Source organism: Notothenia rossii (assembly GCF_949606895.1).
Source record: "Notothenia rossii genome assembly, chromosome: 7".
In the NCBI taxonomy this organism is placed as follows: Eukaryota; Metazoa; Chordata; class Actinopteri; order Perciformes; family Nototheniidae; genus Notothenia; species Notothenia rossii.
In genome coordinates, this window is record NC_136905.1 from 41,694,453 (window position 1) to 41,716,270 (window position 21,818).

A 21,818-nucleotide genomic window follows, 5' to 3' on the forward strand; every position below is an offset into this window, starting at 1 on the left:
ATGGCGACCTGAAGCCAATCTCTACGTGGCAAAAGTTTTCAGAAACCGTTTCTAGTCTTCGGTATTTCCAGACAAGTGGCTACTGAAATCAATCTTACTAACTGCTGTCTGTGCAATTTACTCCGCGCGAGTTGGCAGACTTTATTTTGCTTACTTTAACATCATTTTTCATGGTGGGGCTAAGGTGGGGCTAAGCCATTTCTTGGTATGGCTGTAGCCTACCCCAGCCATACCCTGACGCCGCCACTGATAATAACTATATGATTACATTTACGAGTAAGACTCGAAATATAACTAATTAGAGTTGTTTTAAAAAGGTGAGTTTTTAAAAGCTTCTTGAAAATACAAAGGCTGTCGCGGAACGGACAGCAGGTAGTTCATCCCACCAACCACGAATGAAAAAGGTTTGCCCATAGCCTACAGGGAACTATTATTATCCAACCCAGTCTCACGTAATTTCGTGTCATAGTCACGAAATGTAATCTATTGATTCGTGTTCACCAACACAATTTCCCCCTTGTCTTCGTTTCAATTAACGATTCTAATGTATTTCTATTGGTTGTGGCTGAAAAAGGTCTTGAAACAAAAGCGAGCTTTATTTAAAAGCTCATTGACAAAACATGGCATAACTTGAAACGGTAACAGAAAACAACTACACAAAAACTGAGCGTGAGAAACATGCAGGAAGACCGGAGAGACAACCAAGAAACATGATGTGAAGGGAGTACAAACAAACAATGAACCAACAGGGGAACACAGGAAGAGACAAGACTAAATACAGGGAGGGGTAATCAGGAGACGAGAAACAGCCGGGCAGGGGAGGATGGATATCCCGGGGCAAAGCAGAAGCCGAGAAGGGGGACTTGGGCGGACGGACCGGGGGCAAAGCAGAGATCAAGGAGGGGGTCTCGGGCGGACGGCCGCGGGGGCAAGGCAAAGTTCATGGTGGGAATCTCGGGTGGACGGCCTGGGGGCAAGGCAGAGTTCGAGGAGAGGGTCTCGGGCGGACGGCCCGGGGGCAAGGCAGAGTTCAAAAAGGGGCGAAGGCAACAGTGGGCGAACTCAGGGGCCGGGCATGAGGGCAAGGTAGCGGCCGGGAAAGTCAGGGGGCCGGGCTCGAGGGCGAAGACCGCGGCACTCAGTGGGCCGGGCTCGAGGGCGAAGACCGCGGCTGGGGAACTCAGGGGGCCGGGTACAAGGTCGGGCAGGAACTGGTGGACCCCTGGCGGGTCAGGCATAGAAGGAACTCTGGACGGAACATGGGCAGGCGTCAGTGGGACCCCGGACGGAGCAAGAGTTGGTGTCGACGGGATCTCCAACATGACAGGACATTGTGTTGGCAGGAAATCCGGTGGAACCCCCAACGAAACAGGACATGGAGTTGGCAGGACCCCCGGCAGAAGGGCAGTCGGCGGGACCTCCAACGGCACAGGACATAGGGTTGGCCGGACCCCCGGCAGAAGAGCAGTCAACGGCACCTCCAACGGCACAGGACATGGAGTTGGCAGGACCCCCGGCAGAAGAGTAATTGGCGGGGCCTCCAACGGCACAGGACATAGAGTTGGCAGGACCTCTGACGAAACAGGTGTCGGCTGGACCCCTAACGGCACAGGACATAGCGTTGTCAGGACCCCCGACAGAAGAGTAGTCGGCGGGACCTCCAACGGCACAGGACATAGGGTTGGCAGGACCTCCAGCAGAAGAGTAGTCGGCGGGACCTCCAACGGAACATGACATGGAGTTGGCAGGACCCCCAGCGGAAGAGTAGTCGGCGGAACCTCCAACGGCACAGGACATAGGGTTGGCAGGACCCCTGGCAGAACAATGGGACAGGACATGGAGTTGGCAGGACCCCCGACGAAACAGGTGTCGGCTCGACCTCCAACGGCACAGGACATAGGGTTGGCAGGACCCCCGGCAGAAGAATAGTCGGCGGGACCTCCAACGGCACAGGACATAGGGTTGGCAGGACCCCCGGCAGAAGAGTAGTTGGCGGGACCCCCAACGGGAAAGGACATGGAGTTGGCAGGACCCCCAGCGGAACCTCCAACGGCTCAGGACATAGGGTTGGCAGATCCTCCGGCAGAAGAGTAGTCAGCGGGACCTCCAACGGGACAGGACATGGATTTGGCAGGACCCCCAGCGGAACCTCCAACGGCACAGGAGATAGGATTGGCAGGACCCCCGGCAGAACAGTAGTCCGCGGGACCTCCAACGGGACATGACATGGAGTTGGCAGGACCCCCAGCGGAAGAGTAGTCGGCGGAACCTCCAACGGCACAGGACATTGGGTAGGGACTTGAGAGGGAACTCGAGAGGAGACTTGAGGGGTGACTTGAGAGGGGACTCGAGAGGGAACTTGAGTGGGGACTCGAGAGGGAACGCGAGAGGGAATTTGAGTGGGGACTCGAGAGGGAACTCGAGTGGGGACTCAAGAGGGGACTTGAGTGCGGTAGGCCGACAGGACTCGTTGAGCTGGCGTCGGCCGGTATGCCGACAGGACTCGGGGAGCTGGCGTCGGCCGGTATGCCGACAGGACTCGGGGAGCTGGCGTCGGCTGGATAGCCAACAGGTGACGAGGAGCCGGAGTTGGCACCATGCCTGGAACTGGAGCCGGAACCATGGCTGTATGGGCCGGTTCTGGAGCAGGGACCATGGCTGCATGGGCCGGTTCTGGAGCCGGAAGCATGGCTGTAAGGTCCAATTCTGGAGCAGGGACCATGGTTGCTGGGGCCGGCACTGGAGCCGGAACCACGGCTGCTGGGACCGGTACCTGAGTACGAGCTGGCTTCCTGACCTTGCGTCTTTTAGAGGTCTTTTGGAGGCTCCGTGGACCTCCAAACCCCAGGCGGGATCCCACGAAAGGGTCATAGAATGGAGACTGGCACTCAGGGCTACGAGAAAAAACTCTGACAAACTTAGGCAACGAGCTTCTCAACCATGGCACGGTGTCCACCTCCATTTGAGCCTTTTTGAGGACAGCCTCTTTGTCCCTTTTAGCCGAGGTTCTACTCGATTCAGCACAATGACACTGAACAGTGTACTCTAGGGAGACCAAGTCCAAATAAAAATAAAAATCAGCTGGGTCCATTGTTGGTCGGTTCATTCTGTTAGGATTCGTGGAAAAAAGGTAGGACCCAAAAGCAGACTACAAAAAACGGAAAACGGTCTTGAAACAAAAGCGAGCTTTATTTAAAAGCTGATTAACAAAATATGGCATAACTTGAAATGGTAACAGAAAACAACTACACAAAAACTGACCGTGAGAAACATGGAGGAAGGCCGGAGAGACAACCAAGAAACATGACGTGAAGGGAGGATAAACAAACAATGAACCGACAGGGGAACACAGGAAGAGACAAGACTAAAAAGAGGGAGGGGTGATCACGAGAAGAGAAACAGCCGGGCAGGGGAGGCAGGAACACAAGGGAGAACAGGTGAATACAATTAGACAGAGGAGACTCGAGAGGAAACTCGAGAGGTGACTCGAGAGGTGACTTGAGAGGTGACTCAAGAGGTGACTTGAGAGGGAACTCGAGAGGTGACTTGAGAGGGAACTGAGAGGTGACCTGAGAAGGAACTTGAGAGGGGACTCGAGAAGTGACTTGAGAGGGGACTTGAGAGGGGACTCGAGAAGAGACTCGAGAGGGGACTTGAGAAGGGACTCGAGAAGAGACTCGAGAAGGGACTTGAGAGAGGACTTGAGAAGGGACTTGAGAAGGAACTTGAGAGGAGGCTTGAGACGGTCGGTACGCCGACAGAACACGGGGGGTTGGCGTTGGCCAGAGAGCCAACCCGGAGACGGGGAGCTGGAATCGGCCGGTACGTCGACAGGACATGCCGAGCTGGCGTCGGCCGGTTCACCAACAGGACACTGGGAGCTGGCGTTGGCCGGAGAGCCAACAGGAGACGAGGGGCTAGAATCGGCCGGTACGCCGACAGGACACGGGGAGCTGGCGTCGGCCGGAGAGCCAGTACCAGAGCCAAAACTGGTGTCGGGACCATGGCTAGTGGGGCCGGTACTGAAGCTGGAACCATGGCTGCTGGGGCCGGTTCTGGAGCCGGAACCATGGCTGTTTGGGCCGCTACTGGAGCAGGGACCATGGCTGCTGGGCACGGAACAGAAGCCTGGACCCTGACTGTGCGAGCCAGGTAATGGAGCACGGAAGCATGGCTGTGTGGGCCAGTACTTGTGCACGGACCCATGGCTGTGTGGGCCTGTACTGGATTACGAGCTGGCTTCCTGACCTTGCGTTTCTTTGAGGACTTTCTGAGGCTCGGTGGACCTCCAAACCCCAGGCAGGATCCCAAAAAAGGGTCAGAAAATGGAGACTGGTACTCAGGGCTACGTGAGAAAACTCTGAGCCGTTCAGGCAACGAGCTCCACAACCATGGCATGTTGGCCACCTCCATTTGTGCCTTTTTAAGGACAGCCTCTTTGGCCCTTCTAGACGAGGATAAACTCCACTTAACATGAAGACATCGAAGGGAGTATTCCAGAGAGAGCAAATCAAAATCATAATCCGCTGGGTCCAGATTTGGTCGGTTCACTCTGTTAGGATCTCTAAGATCGCGGAAAAAGGTAGGACCCAAATGCAGACTACAAAAACGGGAAACAATAACACAAAAAATGACCGTGAAAAACATGGAGGAAGACCGGAGAGAAAAACATGAAACATGACGTGAAGGGAGGACAAACAAACAACAAAATAAACCCAAACCTAGAAATACAAAACTAAAAATGTGACATAAGAATCGTGACAGTGAGCCAGCTAATGGGAGCAGACACTCAGCAGAGTGATGAGATGCAGAGGTAAATGTGTCAGCCCATGTGTTTCATCTGCTCTGGTGTTTTGGCTGCAGAACAAGGCTTTTAGCCTTCAGAGCTAAAATGTGTTGTGACACCTCTTCCTGCTCACAGCACTGTCCTTCTTTTAACACTTTGACATGTTATACATAAGAAAGAACCCATACAACAATATGTATCATACAATAGTGAAATGAACAGCAGCAAAGTGGAAGTTTAGACTAATTGAAATGATTCTGACTGGATAAAGATAATGTACATTCATTTAACCCTTGTGTGGTGTTCGGGTCAAATTGACCCGATTTCCGTTTTCAATGAATAAGGATATAAGGATATTTCCGTTCAACCTGACACTCAATGGCCGGGGCTTATTTATTGTGAAGGACATGTGGAATTGTTTTGATTTTTTTCCACTTGTGAAAAAATGCCCACCCGCATTTATGTCCTTCATAAGAGGTTCGGGTCAATCTGACCCGGATGCAATACCAGGACAGACAGACAGAGAAAAACACACAGAAACACACAAACTAAAGACACACACACACACACACACACACACACACACACACACACACACACACACACACACACACACACACACACACACACACACACACACACTGTTTGATCCTGTTTTCCCTTGATCTTTACCCTAGTGTGTGTCAGCTTAATGCAATGTAATGTAATATACACAAAACTATCCTAGAACATTATAAACATTTTAGATCTTCCAGAAATGTATAAACATTTTACATTTTCTCGCACTGTCCCCCTCGCACCTGCACGCCGGAGGAGGGACTAAACAGAGACATAACCTCACATTACAGTGTATAGTGCAGAACTACAATTATCTACCAGCAAAATGGCCAAAAGATATTCTGCTCAGAGAGCCTTGGAGCTAATAATGGATGAGAGTGAGTGGAATGCATTAGAAGAACAAGGTGAAGTGGAACAGGAAGACATTTCTGAAGATGAGGATAATGTGGAGGTAAACTCAGAATTTGACAGCGAATTGGAAGATGAACTTGACTCAGAGCCAGCTGCTGGAAGACCCCCACAGCCAGCCGGCTGTGGATGAATGGCTTGTGGGGTTTAGAGGCCGCTGCCCTTTCAGGCAGTACATTCCCTCCAAGCCAGCAAGGTATGGAATCCACATCTGGGCTGCCTGCGATGCTGTATCATCCTATGCATGGATATGCAAATGTATACAGGGAAGCCCGAGGGAGGAGTGGCTGACAAAAACCAGGGGGCAAGAGTGGTGCTTGACATGGTGCAGGGCCTCAGTGGCCACAATGTCACCTGCGATAATTTTATAACATCGCACAGCCTGGGACAACAACTTCAGAAGAAAAGTCACAATGATTGGAACATTACGAAAAAACAAGACAGAGCTTCCCCCTCATCTTCTAACGGTGAAGAAAAGGCCAGTTAATTCCTCCGACTTTATGTTCACAGACAACACTGCCCTGGTATCCTACACTCCAAAAAAGGGCAGACATGTCATTCTCATGAGCACGTTAAACAGAGATGCAAAGATCAGTGTCCGTGAGGACCGTAAGCCAGATATAATACTTGATTACAATGCCACCAAAGGAGGAGTAGATAACTTGGACAAGCTGCTGTCCTGCTACAGCTGCCAAAGAAGGACCTTGAGGTGGCCACTTGTGATATTCTACAACATCCTGGATGTCTCTGCTTACAATGCCTTTGCACTTTGGATGGCAATAAACCCAGAATGGAACCAAAAGAAGCTCCAAAGAAGACACATTTTTCTGGAGGAGCTTGGCAAGGCACTGGTGACACCTCACATGCAGCGAAGACAACACATACCCAGGAACCCAGCCTCTGTTGCTATATTGAGGAAGATGGTGGCAACTCCTGCTGCTACACCTGCACGGCCAACACAACCACAACCTGCTGTGCCTGAAGTAAGTGGAGTGGAGTGGTGAAAACAATTTCCGAACTAAAACATATTTTACTGTTCTAGATTACACCCTGTGCCGGCAAATGGAAGCACTGTGAGGTCTGTGGAACCTCATAGGAGTCCAAGACAAAGACTACATGCAGCAACTGCAACAAGTACATCTGTGCTATACACACAAAGAAGTTCTGTACATCATGTGTTTCCTAAACGGACTTTCCCATTGACTCTGATGTTCTGCAGCGTCACTTCATCAATATATTTTTCAGATATACTTTATTTTATGAATAGTGACTGTTAATTGTTTTTATTTGCTTTGTGTTTATACCTGTTCTATGTCATTTATATGGATGTTTCATCATCTCTATATATTTCACAGCCAAATACTTTTGGATGTGTGGTTCTTGTGTTTAAATTGCTGCTAAATTGCTTTATTTCCTTCAGGGATTTTGATTATTATATTTATTTATATATATTTACATTTGTCCTAGAAAAGCATGAGCAAAATGTAAACCTAGTTTTTATTACAGTGTATTTTTAACACAAATTACATTTTTATCACAAAAAACGATGGACACTTCCATTGTTAAATTTGATCTAGCAAAGAGTATTTTCAAAAACTAATCATATATTTCATTTATATTGTTGGGGAATGAATTAAAGACAATATATATAAGGAATTGTGCATGTTGAATTTAGTTCTGTATTTTTTTTTAAACCCTGAAATATGTCCCGGGTCAATTTGACCCAAACATTACCAAAGGGTGCGAAATGTGAACAGAACACAAGGGTAATGCAGCTGTGGTGCAGAAGGACGCTAGGACGCTAACCATAATGTCAAATACAATTATGAAAGAGGAACTAAGAAGCTGACACTGCTGAAGGGCTGAAGCTACTCCTGCTACATTTACTCATTGTTGTGCAGGTTTCTGGTACCAGTTCATCAATCTTAATCTTTGTCTTGCTTTACTCCACAAAAACGTTTCCTCTCAAGCCATTAGGGCTTTCCCAAATACCATTTTTCGGGCTCCGGATATTTTGGTAGTAATCAGCAGCGAATATTCGGCCCGCGCGTGGGGGGGTGGCGTAGTAATCAGCAGCAAACCGCTTCAACACGTGTATTTCGGTGTATTCACAGCATTCATTTTGTTATTCTACAGCAGGGGTATTCAACTAAAATTCAACGAGGTCTAGTTAGAGAAAATCTCCCCATGCAAAGGTCCGGAACCTCAAAATGTCTAACTTGCTTTATGAATTAATGTGATATATATTGAAGTAGCCTGTAGCTTTATCAACGTCTGCATGTAATCAACAACTGAATGCCAATCAAATAAAGAAAGTACAATTCAAAAACAACAATATGTATTGTCAATTAACATTTAACTATACAGATATACAGTAAATACTGTGGATATGTGTAATGTTCCTCTCTGGCTGCATTTAAAAATAAAATAGAGAAAATAAATAAAATAGCTTTTAAAGATTTTAAAAGCAATGTATTTCTATTGGTAGTCTCACGGCATTACGTGTTATAGAGCTTAGGTGTCCCATATTATTGCGTGTCCCACATTAGGGCAACTCACCCTATTTAATAATTAATATTTAATTAAATTAATAATAATAATATAAAATAGTGTGTTTTTCCACTTCCATGATGAAAACCTCGTCGTCCATTGTGCGTATCGTAGTGGAGGTGTTGTGATGAAGGAGGGGGGTCTGCTAAATTAGTATATGTGGGGGGGGCTACCTGCCCGACCTTACGTTACGGTGTAGGTACCATATCTGCTCGGGGTACCATATCTGCTCGGGTGTATTTCCGTCACATCCGTCATCCGTCATATCCGTTCTGCCCAATGACGTCACGCGTTGTGATTGGCTGTACGGTAATTTACCCAGGGGTGCTCGGGGGCACTGTCTAGAGCAGTGGTTCTCAACTGGTCAGGCCTCGGGACCCAGTTTTTACTTGGTCAATACATCGCGACCCAACATTTTGAAGCACTCAAATCTATTCAACAAAAAATTGTGCTGTAATACTGTATATACGCTTTTCAGAATACAATTAATAAAAGGGAAGTACAGTGCATATATCCCTTATATCCCTTCACAGAACTAAAGTATGCTTTTAAAAAAGGTTTAATGAGATGATGGAATCAAAGCTGAACTATATAAAAAGGCATACATGCTGAAAACCCAACCCCAGCAGGGGGGTCTGGGGGGATTGTCCCCCAGGAGATTTTTAGAAATACTAACAAACCATGCATTCTGGTACACTCTGAGAAGAAAATAAATACATTTATTACTACCTGACATATTAATAATATTTTATGCCATTGTTTGTTTTTCACTTTGTTCTGACATCTTGCTGCGAGAAGAGTAAAGAGGAGATAGTGTGATTTACTTTAAATTGTGGGTAAGGGTAGCTCCCATTGTTCTGTGAACTGTCAATCATCAAACCGGGGGTCATATTTCATTATGTGTTAATTTTTTTCCTCCAATTTTTCTTTTTCTTCACTCACACATCCACGCGACCCACCAGTTGAGAACCACTGGTCTAGAGCACATATATATATATATAAACACTAGATGACTCACCATGGTTTACTACTTAAATTTCAATCAGGAGAGACGTGATGTATGGAATACATGTTTATTATCGGGTCAAATTATATAAATGAAACATAATGATGACAGTTTATAACAAGTGAATGAAATGGTGTTTGGCGATTAGGCCCAGGTTTTGTAGGATGTCATTCGGGAAGGGAAGAACCGTTTCCGATGAACCCCCCTGGGTCTAGACACTGGTGGTGGTGATAAGTGGTTAGGTCCGGTTGGAAGGGAGAAGGTTGAGCTTGGCCCTGAGTTGGAAGCAGGAGGCGAAGGGGTGGAGGAGGGTTGCGCGTTGACACCTGGAAGACAGCTGATGGAAAAGGGGAGAGCATATATAGAGGGATTAACAGGTGCGATGATTAGGCTTGTGAATGGAGGGAAGTGATAGGTTAGCTGAGGAGTGGGGAGTGGCGCTCCCTATCCTTTAGTGAAGGGAGCGAGTATTGCCATGACGCGCAATACGAAGTGATAGGTCTTCCTGCCTGAACTTGCGCTGAGCTTCATTTCAATCAGGAGAGACGTGATGTATGGAATACATGTTTATTATCGGGTCACATTATATAAATGAAACATAATGATGACAGTTTATAACAAGTGAATGAAATGGTGTTTGGCGATTAGGCCCAGGTTTTGTAGGATGTCATTCGGGAAGGGAAGAACCGTTTCCGATGAACCCCCAAAAGAAGTGAAGGTATGAAGTACTGAACGTGATGAAATCTTACCTTGTGGGATGCAGTGGAAATCTATGGATGAAAAGAGAGGTTAATACATGTGGGGATTTAGGCATCCTCCCTGGACGTACAGGGCTTCCTGGACGTACAGGGCATCCTGGACATACAGGGCGTCCTGGACATACAGGGCTTCCCGGACATACAGGGCTTCCCGGACGTACGGGGCATCCCGGACGAACGGGGCATCCTGGACGTACAGGGCATCCCGGACGTACGGGGCAACCTGACTTCGCAGGGACACATTTTATACAGACCCGAAGGTTACAACCTGGACGTACAGGGTTAAACATGCAAGGATAAACATGAGCCGCGGGGCGAATATACGTGCTGACATGCTAAGAACCACCACCAGTTATATGCATACGTACCAATTTGAAGGTTGGAGAGACCTTTGGATAGCCAGCACGGCACTGGCGTTCGGACGAATGTAGGATGAGAAGCGGTTGTTGTAGGGAAGAGGAACAATTACCTTGATTGCGGCAGGTTTGCTGCACCTATCCTGAACGAGCCCTGAAATGCTCTTAAGACACCACCACCAGTTATATGCATGTTTACCAGAGGTAAACTGGAGAGATCTTGGATAGCCGGCACGAGCCGATGCCCGGCGAAGAGGGAGATGTAGACAATGTAATGCGGCTGTTAGCTTGAGTACAATGATGCATGAATATCATACCCTGCTTAACATAAGCCATGTGAGCATGAACCAAATATATGAGTGCAATATGAGCAGCATGAAATAATATTTGCTTAGGTAAATGCTGAGACATGACCCATGATATGGCAGGGCTCAACGCTAACTTTTAAAAGTGGTTGCCAGGCTGGCAACCAGGCATCCGCTTTTGGTTGCCAACTGAAAATACGGTTGCCCTTTTTGATACCTTATATTTTAAATAATTAAGATGCTATACAGTTATACATCCACTTAATAATGAACATGTGACACGAGAATGTTCAAATGCTTTACAATAAGTAATTAACGCACTTATTTGAACCTAAGTGGTAGTAAACTTGTCCACCCTCAATTGCTGGTATACAAAATACCAGTAATGCTGCTGTTGTCCTGTCTTCATAGATCCCTCACAAATGAATTGAGCAAGTCACCAGTTTCTTGATCATCCGTTGTCTCCCTTTCAAATGTGGGTTTTCTTTACATTTGTGCTGACCCCCACCATAGACCCATTGGCCCTTCAGCATGAAGTCTTGGATTGGCCAGACTAATATATTTCTAATGTTAGATAAATGAAAACCATTCATAGTTAAACATTTGATATTAATTATTGATGCTGTAAATTACCTTTAATATGTCTAACTATATTTAAAATGTGTTACCTTTTTATAGAGTGATTATAATTTAATGCAACCATTTTCTATGGTAAAGTTTCGTTTTGCACTTTTATTTTGTAGTAATAAGATTGGGACTCTTATTTTGAAGGAACTTTTACCGGAAGTGAATAGAAAACATTCCTCTTTGTTTTTCGTTCGGGTTTTACCTTACGCTCCATCAGTTGAATCACTTTGAACATTCATTGGAGAAGTTGAGGTGTTGGCTGAACTTTTATCACAGTCAAGCAACTTATTTTTGCTTCGCCATTTTGTTGTAAAACAAACACACGGCGCACCGCGCACGCGAGTAAACGTGCATCGCTTCTGGCTCTGTAATCACGCCAATGCACGTGCAATTTAAGTATCAGGTTCCGACTGGTCACAACAATTAAATATCACTCTTAAAAACAAATATGAACATTTATCTATTTTGGGGTGCACGTTTGCTGTCCTTATTTCTTATGTTAAAAACTGGTTGCCACTGATGGCAACCAAAGTCCAAGAAGTGGTTGACATTTCCAAATGGTTGCCAATGGCAACCGTTACTATCGAGCCCTGGTATAGGACTAGCTTAATTAGCAGTTTAATTACGCCACGGTGAGACGTAGAAGCTGATGTGCTGGTTGGGTGATTAGACTGTCTTCTATCATCTTACATGAACATCTCTTTCTCCCTGAAAGAAACCCGCAAAAACCACGGATGGCAGCATCCGTGGCTGTGTGAAGCTTGAAACTGCGGTACTTACTGAGCATTGTGACGGGTAGTAGTTACCCGAACTGCATAACTCCATGCTGTAACGCGTTACACCCGACACTGCCTGGAACTCACCTTAACCCTAAACTAAAGCAACGATATTCTCTCTTTTTTCCTCTCCTTTTTCTTCTTCTCTTTCTCTCTCTTCTTCTTCGTTCTTCTCTTCTTTTGCTTTTCTCTTTCTTCTTCTTTTCTCCTTCTTTCCTTTCTCTCTTTTCTTTCTTCTCTTTTCTTACCTGTTTTAGCGGTGAGGCGCAGGGAAAGGAGAGGAGCCTGCTGTGCGCTGAACCTGCTAGTAGTGATGTTACGTATTGCGCCGCGGCTTCGGAGCGTGTGTCGAGTAATCCCCAATCTTTTTGTGAAGCATGTATCGAGGCTTGTATCATTTTGGGCCAGTGACGACATCGATGACAAGCGAACCTCGCTGCCTGTCGATACCACGTGACTGCTTCGGGAAGCGATTCATTTGAACCGTTGAGCCACAACGCTCATAATACCCATGGATGTATAACAAAAACCATATTACCCCTCCTGTACCCGGGTCCGCTGGTGACACGATGGAATTAAAAGAGCTCAGACCCTCACTTATATAGAGGTCGGAAAATGTCATAAGTATAAATAGATACAAGCATAAATAAGTGTAGGAATAAAACATGAATAAATAAATGAATAAATGCAGATAAGATATATCGAGTGTTTTTTTGGGTAGATTCAGCGTGTGGGCTGTGGCTCGCTGGAAAGCAGCCGACCCACGACCGCAGGGTTTGCTTATAGAAGCTACAGCTAAATGAGATAATGCAGTTAATAAATGTATTCCTGATATGGTTTAGCCTTCTCAGGCTACAACGTGGTTAAGTTTATGAATAATATTAAGGAATATGAATCCCTCTTTGCAATGTTTACCAGCCTCCTATAGGCTTTTCAATCACAATCGTTCAACTGGAATGAAAACAATATTGTTAACATGAAAATAGGATTTTATGTCCGTTGTTTAGAGTTATTCTAAGGCTTTACTCATTGGGGATGAGATAGAGCGCAACTGTTGAGATTTCCAATTTGCCTGTTTTACACGCTTTGACCAACAGGGGTTTATGTTCAAATGAAGCCCATGATGAAGCCTCATGACATGAACCCTTTGCGAACCAATTGCTGGAAAGCTTCAAAGCTTCATAAGGCTTCATCTCGCCATCACTACCTGCTTGCCACCTAAGACGCACTTAGAGACCAGTACTGCTACTGAGCCGGGAGGAGAAGTAGCTTCGATGAGATGTAGCTTGAGCCCTGCCTGCCTGCAAGAAGGGTTGTGGTTGAAGCCGGAAGTGGGTGAAGCTTCGCAAGCGATGAGGGCCCGTTCCGCGTGAAGGCCGGAAGCGCCGCATTTGAGCGGCACTGATGCCAGTGATGCCCTCTCGAGAGACTGAAGGCGTGTGTCAATTGTTTGCCTGAAGTAGCCCATTTCCATTAAGCCCGAGGAACTTCCGTGGAGTTCAGTATCCTTGTCTTTTTCTTCCGCATCCGGGTTTGCGGGGTGGCCGGCTAGAACCGCTAGCCAACTGGGAAACGCCCCCTGTAGCTTAATCCGCAAGACTGCGGAGCTGATGAATTAATACCCGGAGCTGGGACGAAGCCCTGCTGCTGCTTGCGCGTTGACACCTGGAAGACAGCTGATGGAAAAGGGGAGAGCATATATAGAGGGATTAACAGGTGCGATGATTAGGCTTGTGAATGGAGGGAAGTGATAGGTTAGCTGAGGAGTGGGGAGTGGCGCTCCCTATCCTTTAGTGAAGGGAGCGAGTATTGCCATGACGCGCAATACGAAGTGATAGGTCTTCCTGCCTGAACTTGCGCTGAGCTTCATAACCATAGCTTGCTCAATTTTCAACCAATTTTCAAACGGTTTGGTTTTTTATAAACATCAAAGATGTTGTTATGATACTGCATACTTATAATCTTTGACTTGCTTATGAAAATAACATTAAGCAGATAAAGCAATAGCTATACACACACACAAGGTATTTATATGAAATATTTGCCGATGTATATATTTCCATTTATGTTATTATATTGTTAATATTTAAAATAAATTATAAAATTAAAATATATTTATATTTTATATATAAAAGTCGGTCTCATGTTACCACTCCCGAAGCCAAGAGTTGTTGATTTAGCAATGCCTTAGCTTGAAGAACAGGGACACAATTACAGATGTAGCACTCCAGATAGGACTCACATGGGTGTGTCCCAGTCAAAAGCCCAGTGGATCCCAGTGGCTGGGGGTGTGACCAAATTTCTAGAGGGCGTTGCCCAATTTCCCCATTTGTTCAATTACAGGATTTAACCATGAGATGGCGCTTCATTCACAAATACACAAAGACAACTGGGTGTTGTAGAACTTAGTCTGTTTGCAATGTTTGCAGCTCTGCAGTTGTGTTTGCTGAATGCTGTAGCATTTAATCATTTATTTGTTATGGTTTTCACAGGCTACTATAATGAAAAAACATCAATGTTTTAGATCAAATCAAGTATATAGTTTGCTTTATGCAGTATATTTTTTGTAATATTGTTGGGGTGTTTTTACACAGTAGTGAGAGTGAAAAACAGGATAGCACAGATTAATCAAATCAAAAATAATATGAGCAATACAAATAATAATAATGAGAAACTATGAAATAAGAAATGAATAAAACTCAAATGTAATTATCATATCATATATTCTAATGTGTTGCATTATTAAGTAATATCATACATTAACCCCATTATAGCAGATGCCACATTGAATGGATGAACACATTTATGCATCAATAATTATAACAGAGTATTTCTAAATACAAGTTGTAAAAATACTTATATGTATTTAATATTAATAACATAATGATTAATTTCACATGATAATACTTTTCAGGGTTAGGACCGGTCTGACAGTGTTAGCTCTCTGCTGCAGAGAAGATCACTGCTCTAAACAAAGTCAAAAATACTACATCCAAATGGAATAAATATAATAAATTATTATTAATACGTTAAGTCTTGTTCATTGTTTTTGACTTTAATGAAATGTTTGATATTTCCCGTGGAAATGGTGGACTATCGGACATTGAAAATGCAGCATATTTTCACTCTTACACACATATATTCTCCTTTTACTTACATACATTTTCACTCCCACACACATATTCTCCTTTTACATACATACATTTTCACTCTTACACACATATATTCTCCTTTTACATACATACATTTTCACTCTCACACACGTATATATTTACACTCACACATTCTGCTCTCGTATTATCATATTTCAATGCACACATTCATACATTGTCACTCACACATTCATGCATTTTGTTCTCATATTCATATATTTTAATGCTCATATTTATACATTTTGCTCTCATGCACATTCATTCAATGTTTACATTTACTATTCAAAATAATATATGCATGGAAGACAATTTATGTATGCAAGAGAAGAATGCATGTATGTCTGAAGACAATATATGTATGCAAGAGAAGAATGCATGTATGTCTGAAGACAATATATGTATGCAAGAGAAGAATGCATGTATGTCTGAAGACAATATATGTATGCAAGAGGAAACAAGGTGAATTTAGCGATCACAAAGAAAACGGCCAAGACACACATTGAGACCAGAAAATGAAAGTTATTAAGGGCTGTAAATATAATAAGCCTGTTGTCAATTTTAGACACAGGCTTATTATATTTACAGCCAATCAATAACATTCATTTTCTGTACTCAATGTGTGTCTTGGCCGTTTTCTTTGTTCCAAGCAAACGAGTGCTTTTTGTTTTGAAATCACTTCCGCGAGTTTCGCGGCCCCCCTCCCCCCTCGCTCCACTGACCATTAGACCATCTAGTAAGGTAAAAAGCAAAAGGGCAAAAACGCCTCTCAGACGCTCTTCCTTTTACTTTTTTAATAAAGAAAAACAATGGGTCCGTAACACGGACTCATATGTATACTGTAAGGAGAATGTATGTGCGTGAGAGGACCAGTATGAACTAGAGAATGCAATTCCTGAAGAAATTGCTAGTGGGAATGCTTTATGCTGAAAAGCTGACGCTAAACTGCTATGCTGAAATGTAATGTTTAAGAAGAAAGTGAAGACTTGAGATTGAAATGATACATGAACACTGGGGGCTTGAATGTGTGATGAGAGAAGAAAAGAAAGTAAAAAGGCTTGGAAAAGCAGCAGAATATTTGAACTGCAAACTTCTGAACTAACTTGATGGCGAATGATCTGTCGCCATGGCAACGGCATTTGATGACACCCCCATAATACGGTTAGATGCGTTGATGGCTGCATCGTTACCAAACCTGTGAAGTTTTGGGGCATTTGGAGCAGTTTCACTGAAGTTATGAGAAAACCGTGTTTCAAGGCGAGCATTGTGTTGCCATGGCAACGGCATTTGAAGAAATCTCAAAACTGTCCCATAGATGTCTTCAAGGCTGGACTGTTAGCACACATGTGAGATTTGAGCACTTTTTGAACATTTTCATAGGAGTTATAGCGACATCATGTTTTATGGCGAGGGATGCGTTTCCATGGAAACGGCATATGGTGAGATCTCAGATTTGGCGTAGAGCTGTTGAGACATGGACCGGTGATATACAAGTGAAGATTGGGGGACGATTGGACCGTGTCGATGGGACTGACAGTCACATTGTGTTTCATGGCGAGTGGTCCGTCGCCATGGCAACGGCATTTGATGACACCCCATACTACGCTTAGATGCGTTGATGGCTGCATCGTTACCAAACCTGTGCAGTTCTGGGCTGTTTGGAGTATTTTCACTGAAGTTATGAGAAAACCGTGTTTCAAGGCGAGCATTGTGTTGCCATGGCAACGGCATTTGAAGAAATCTCAAAACTATGCCGTAGATGTCTTCACGGCTGGACTGTTTGCACACTGCTATCTGAAGTCTGCTGCTCTGAGCATGTCAGTTGGAGTGATGACATCATCGTGTTCCATTGCACAGGTGTTTATAGTTGAGCTAAGAGGTGCCTAGACTTCAAAGGCTTCACTGTTCTGAATGAGAGATGAACCTCTTACATGTGAATGTTTTGTGGAAGAACCGTAACAGATATCTGTGAAATTTCAAAACGTGAAGCATGTCAAGGAAGTTGAGTATCTGAAGTGTAATTTTTGTGTACTTTCGGGTAAATAATGTGGCCTTTTTGGCAGTTTAACTAAAGGTGTGCGGCTGCTGCTGCGAGGAAATATCTGCTTGAAATTACAATGGGCTTTAATGGAGACATGTTGAACGTTTTTGTCACTTCATGCCCTCAAGAGGCACTTTGTTTAATTAGTTTTGCTTAATTATTTGTCATTTTTCAAGCTACGAGATGTTTTCCTACGTCTATCATGAAAGATTATGTCTCAAGAATGTAGGGTTTGGGAATTATGGCAGTTTTAAAAAGAAATATGAATGCGAATTTCAAGCGGTCCTCCACTCTAGCTGTGACATCACACACTCTAGTTAATGTTAAAATGTGAAGAAAACCTCTAAAACAAGGTCTGAACAATGTTTAATATCTCTAAAAGTAAGAATCAGTTTTCAAAAGTTGTTTTACACGAATAATGTCAGAAAGATGTGTAACATTTCAGCATTCCCACTAAATTAAGGCATAGAAATTTGCGAACACAAACCTACAGACTGGGGGTTGGGAGATCACATGAGTGGGGGGGAGAGATGTGGAATGTGACCATCGCCCTTGGGAGAATTCCTCCACACATTCCGATGGCCAATTCGTTTTAAACAAAGAGTTCGCAACACAGCATAGGCAACATGGGGGGTGGGGCTGCTGAACGGTCTGGTCAATGTTTGTAAACACCATCCCCAGCATGTGTAATCAAACCAAAAGAGAAAATGCAGATATCAATCTCTCTCTCGACTCGCTGGTATCTCGAGCTGAGCGCTCATTGGTGTTCATACTGCTCACAAGCTGGGCGGCTGTGTATATCTAGTGTATTCATACTGTACCCCTCCTCACTGTTTATTCATCATTCAACCATTTACACCTTCCTTTTTTCCCGTCAAGAGGTTGAAAAAGATTGAGCCCTATGTTTCCAATTGGTTCCCAAATCTGAACATTGACCAGTGGCATAAGATCAGGAGCCGGGTAAATGAGAGACTGAGGATCCCCCGAAAAACAGATCCCGAAATAGCTCGTCCTGGTTTCCGCAGCAGATAGGCCTACAGTATGGTGTCTGTTATGTCAGTTATTTTAAATAAAACGGTGAAAACTGAACTTGAAAATTGTTTCAAAATATGATTTTGTTTGAATGATTAAATGTAGGGTGAATTGCCCTAATGTGGGACATTTTTGAATTTCATACGTCGGGAATATGTTGCGATATGAAGCCGATACAATCAATCAAAATCCAGTACGATTCTGAAATCCCCAGTAATATTACACTAATAATACAGTAAACTATTAACACTGTAAATATTATTGTTTGCCCGTGGGATTAGGATGATCGGTAGTGAGAGCCGTGTTGCATTTTCCTCCAGTCGGATGTGATATAAAAACAAAGCGATTATTTTTGTTGTTGTAAACTCACGTGGATTACATTTAGTGCATTCATTTCAACTCGCGAACCTATGATACATTAAATGATCGTGAGGATGATGATTGAAAATCGTTTGCTTGAGCCGGGCTGCATTTCCTGATGAAAAAACATAGCGATGGTTTTGTACTTACGCCAACGTGAATTAAACAACATTATTTTGTTAAATAAAAACATGGTGATGTTTAGTAAATGATTACATGTCTCTTATTTAGCACAGAATATGATCCTATCCGTGACATTATGGATCTTAACAAATATCCGCTATATCAGATACCTGTAGATCTATCAGCTGTTTATTTCACATGAGTTCAGCCCAGCTAACAATTGCACGTGGCTGCCACGTTACAGCCACGTGATGCTGTTGTTGTGACAACGTGGCAATTTACGTGGAGGCCACGTGATTTTGTATGGTTGAAATAACGTGGTCACCACATTGAAATGTAACGTTGAAATGTAACGTTCACACCACCTTTAGACCACTTTCTATTTGCAATTATATTTTCTTTCGATTAGCTTTAATTATGTCAAAGTAATCAACACAACTCAAATTTTAATAATACACTTCTTAGACAATTTTATTTGCATTTCAATGGTTCAAATGCATAATACATCATGACATGATTCAAATTGACAGATAGATATATATCAATAAGAAATTCCATAAACCCATAATTAATTTTAGGACATGTAGACAGTAGAATGATCTTTTTTATCATTTTCTACAATTATGGAAATTTAAATATTCTCTGCAAACTTAAGGTGTATAAGTAACCAGTTTAATTTGTATGTTCCTGAACAAAAGAACATAATGAAGCCATGGTCAAATGTAGTAACACAAAGAGGGATATAAATGATATCAATTGCAATCTCTTTATATGAAGGCATAACAGGTTTACCTAAACTACTTTCTAAGTACCTCAAGGAAATAACCTAACAATAGATAAAACATTGTCCAAGGTAATACAATAATAGCTGGCCAGCTGAACATTTGTGGCTTTCGAACCGAGACCTTGTAGACTAAATGAACATTTACGTTGGTGGCACTATATGTATTTATTCAGTTATTATATATATGAATGGCAGTAACATGTATCTACTACGTAGGTGAATTTAAATGAAATAAAATATTTATTTATTCAGTTATTATATTTTTTGTACAAGCTGGCCGCCCCGACAAATATACCTGGCCAAAACGTCCGTTGGCCGAAACGTCCGTGCACCAATGAGCAGGCATAATATGTGAAATGTTCATCTGAATCTGTATCTGTATCGACTGCAGATGCGACGCTCTTCCTTCTCTTTGCAGCAGGTTCCTAAAAAGTAAGAACGCACATTAGGGAATACATGGTATATTAGAAAATAAAATCCTTAATTGTTCCTAATTGATGAGTAGTGATAATGATAACTAACTTTGTGAGAATGCAAAGATTTAAGTACTGATGACACATACTATATGTCAAAGTGGAAAATGTATGTGATATGTAAATGCTTTATTGACAGACATTTGGAGAGATGGACCAAATATTTAAGTAAGTCACTAGAATCCACTATCACCTTGTATTTTGGCCCTCCTTTTTTCTTCGGGGCATTTTTGAGATTTTCGGACAGTTGCTCCTCCACCTCGGAAGCCTTGGCTTTAGGATGGTTTTTCAAGCATGCTCCTGTAGGAAAAGTAGCACCAAACTGCTAACCCCAAGCAATGCACGGAAGGAAGAGTAACAAGTATATGTACAGGTGAAAGAATTAACACTAAAACAACTATTCCTCACTAAACTAAATAATCCTAAGGCAGTTTTATATGTTAATATTTGTAATTAGAATGGTATTCACAGACGAACACAGGATACATCCCCCAAATCTTTACTGGCACCAAATATTCAAGATGGCCAGACAAATGGGTTTCTTGCTGAACCATTTCCCTCATTATCATGATCACCCACTGGGGACCAGTATCTCGCACTTGGGACCAATATCCCCATTAGCGCCGATGTAGGATCAATATCCCCCATTATCACCCACCTGGGACCATTATCGCTAACCGAGATGATTACCCCCCATGAACAGCTTAAAAATGTACGCGGTAGTATGGCCAAACCCCGGAGAAAATTAAGAAAATCCAAGATGGCCACAACAATAAAGATATAAAAATAGAATCAGCACCAAAATCATGAGGGTTCTTGGCCCATGGATGACCAATACTCATACAAATAAGTAAATTAGAATGTCACATAGTTTTGAAAGATCCACTAACGAAGATGCAGACCCAGACACGTACCCACTCATGCACATGAAACATAACATCCCCAAAATGGTCGTTTCGGTTATAATAAATGATAATCAACATGTTATATTGAGTATCTCTGGAGTGCATCAGGCGAGCTTCATAAAATACTGAAGAAGCAATTGCATGCCATTTATGACTTAAACACTTACTGATGAGGACCTTGGTGACCGACAGGTCAATCAACGCGTTCTTGCCCTTCTTTCACTTGAGGCTATACGTCAGGGGTGTCAAAGTCAAGGCCCGCGGGCCAGATCCGGCCCGCGAATGAATTATCTTGGCCCCCGGGATGATATTTGATTAGTATTAGAACCGGCCCGCAGGCCACAGCCGCCTGCTTGTGTTTTGCACGCACCAAGACTACATTTCCCACAATGCAACGGTAGCCCGCGAACTCACTGCAGCGCCGCAAGTGGGCCTCGGCTTCGTTAGTCATCAGCATTCAGGGCAGATGTCAACTTTCAGCAACCCCGCTCCCCAATAATGGCTAAACGGAAGGTGGACGGTGAGAACAGGGGGTTTAAAGCCAGGTGGGAGGCAGAGTACATGTTCACGGAGGTAAAAGGCAAAGCTTTGTGTCTTCTGTGTGGAGAAAGTGTGGCCGTAATGAAAGAATATAATCTAAGAAGGCACCATGAAACGTCTAAGAAACACAAAGACAAAGACAAGAATATGGACATGGAACAAAGGCTACAGAAGGTGGAAGAATTAAAACGAGGTCTTAAGTCCCGGCAGGCTCTGTTCACAAAAGCCAAATCACAAAGCGAGGCTGCTGTCAAGGCTAGTTTTATTGTGGCAGAAGAAGT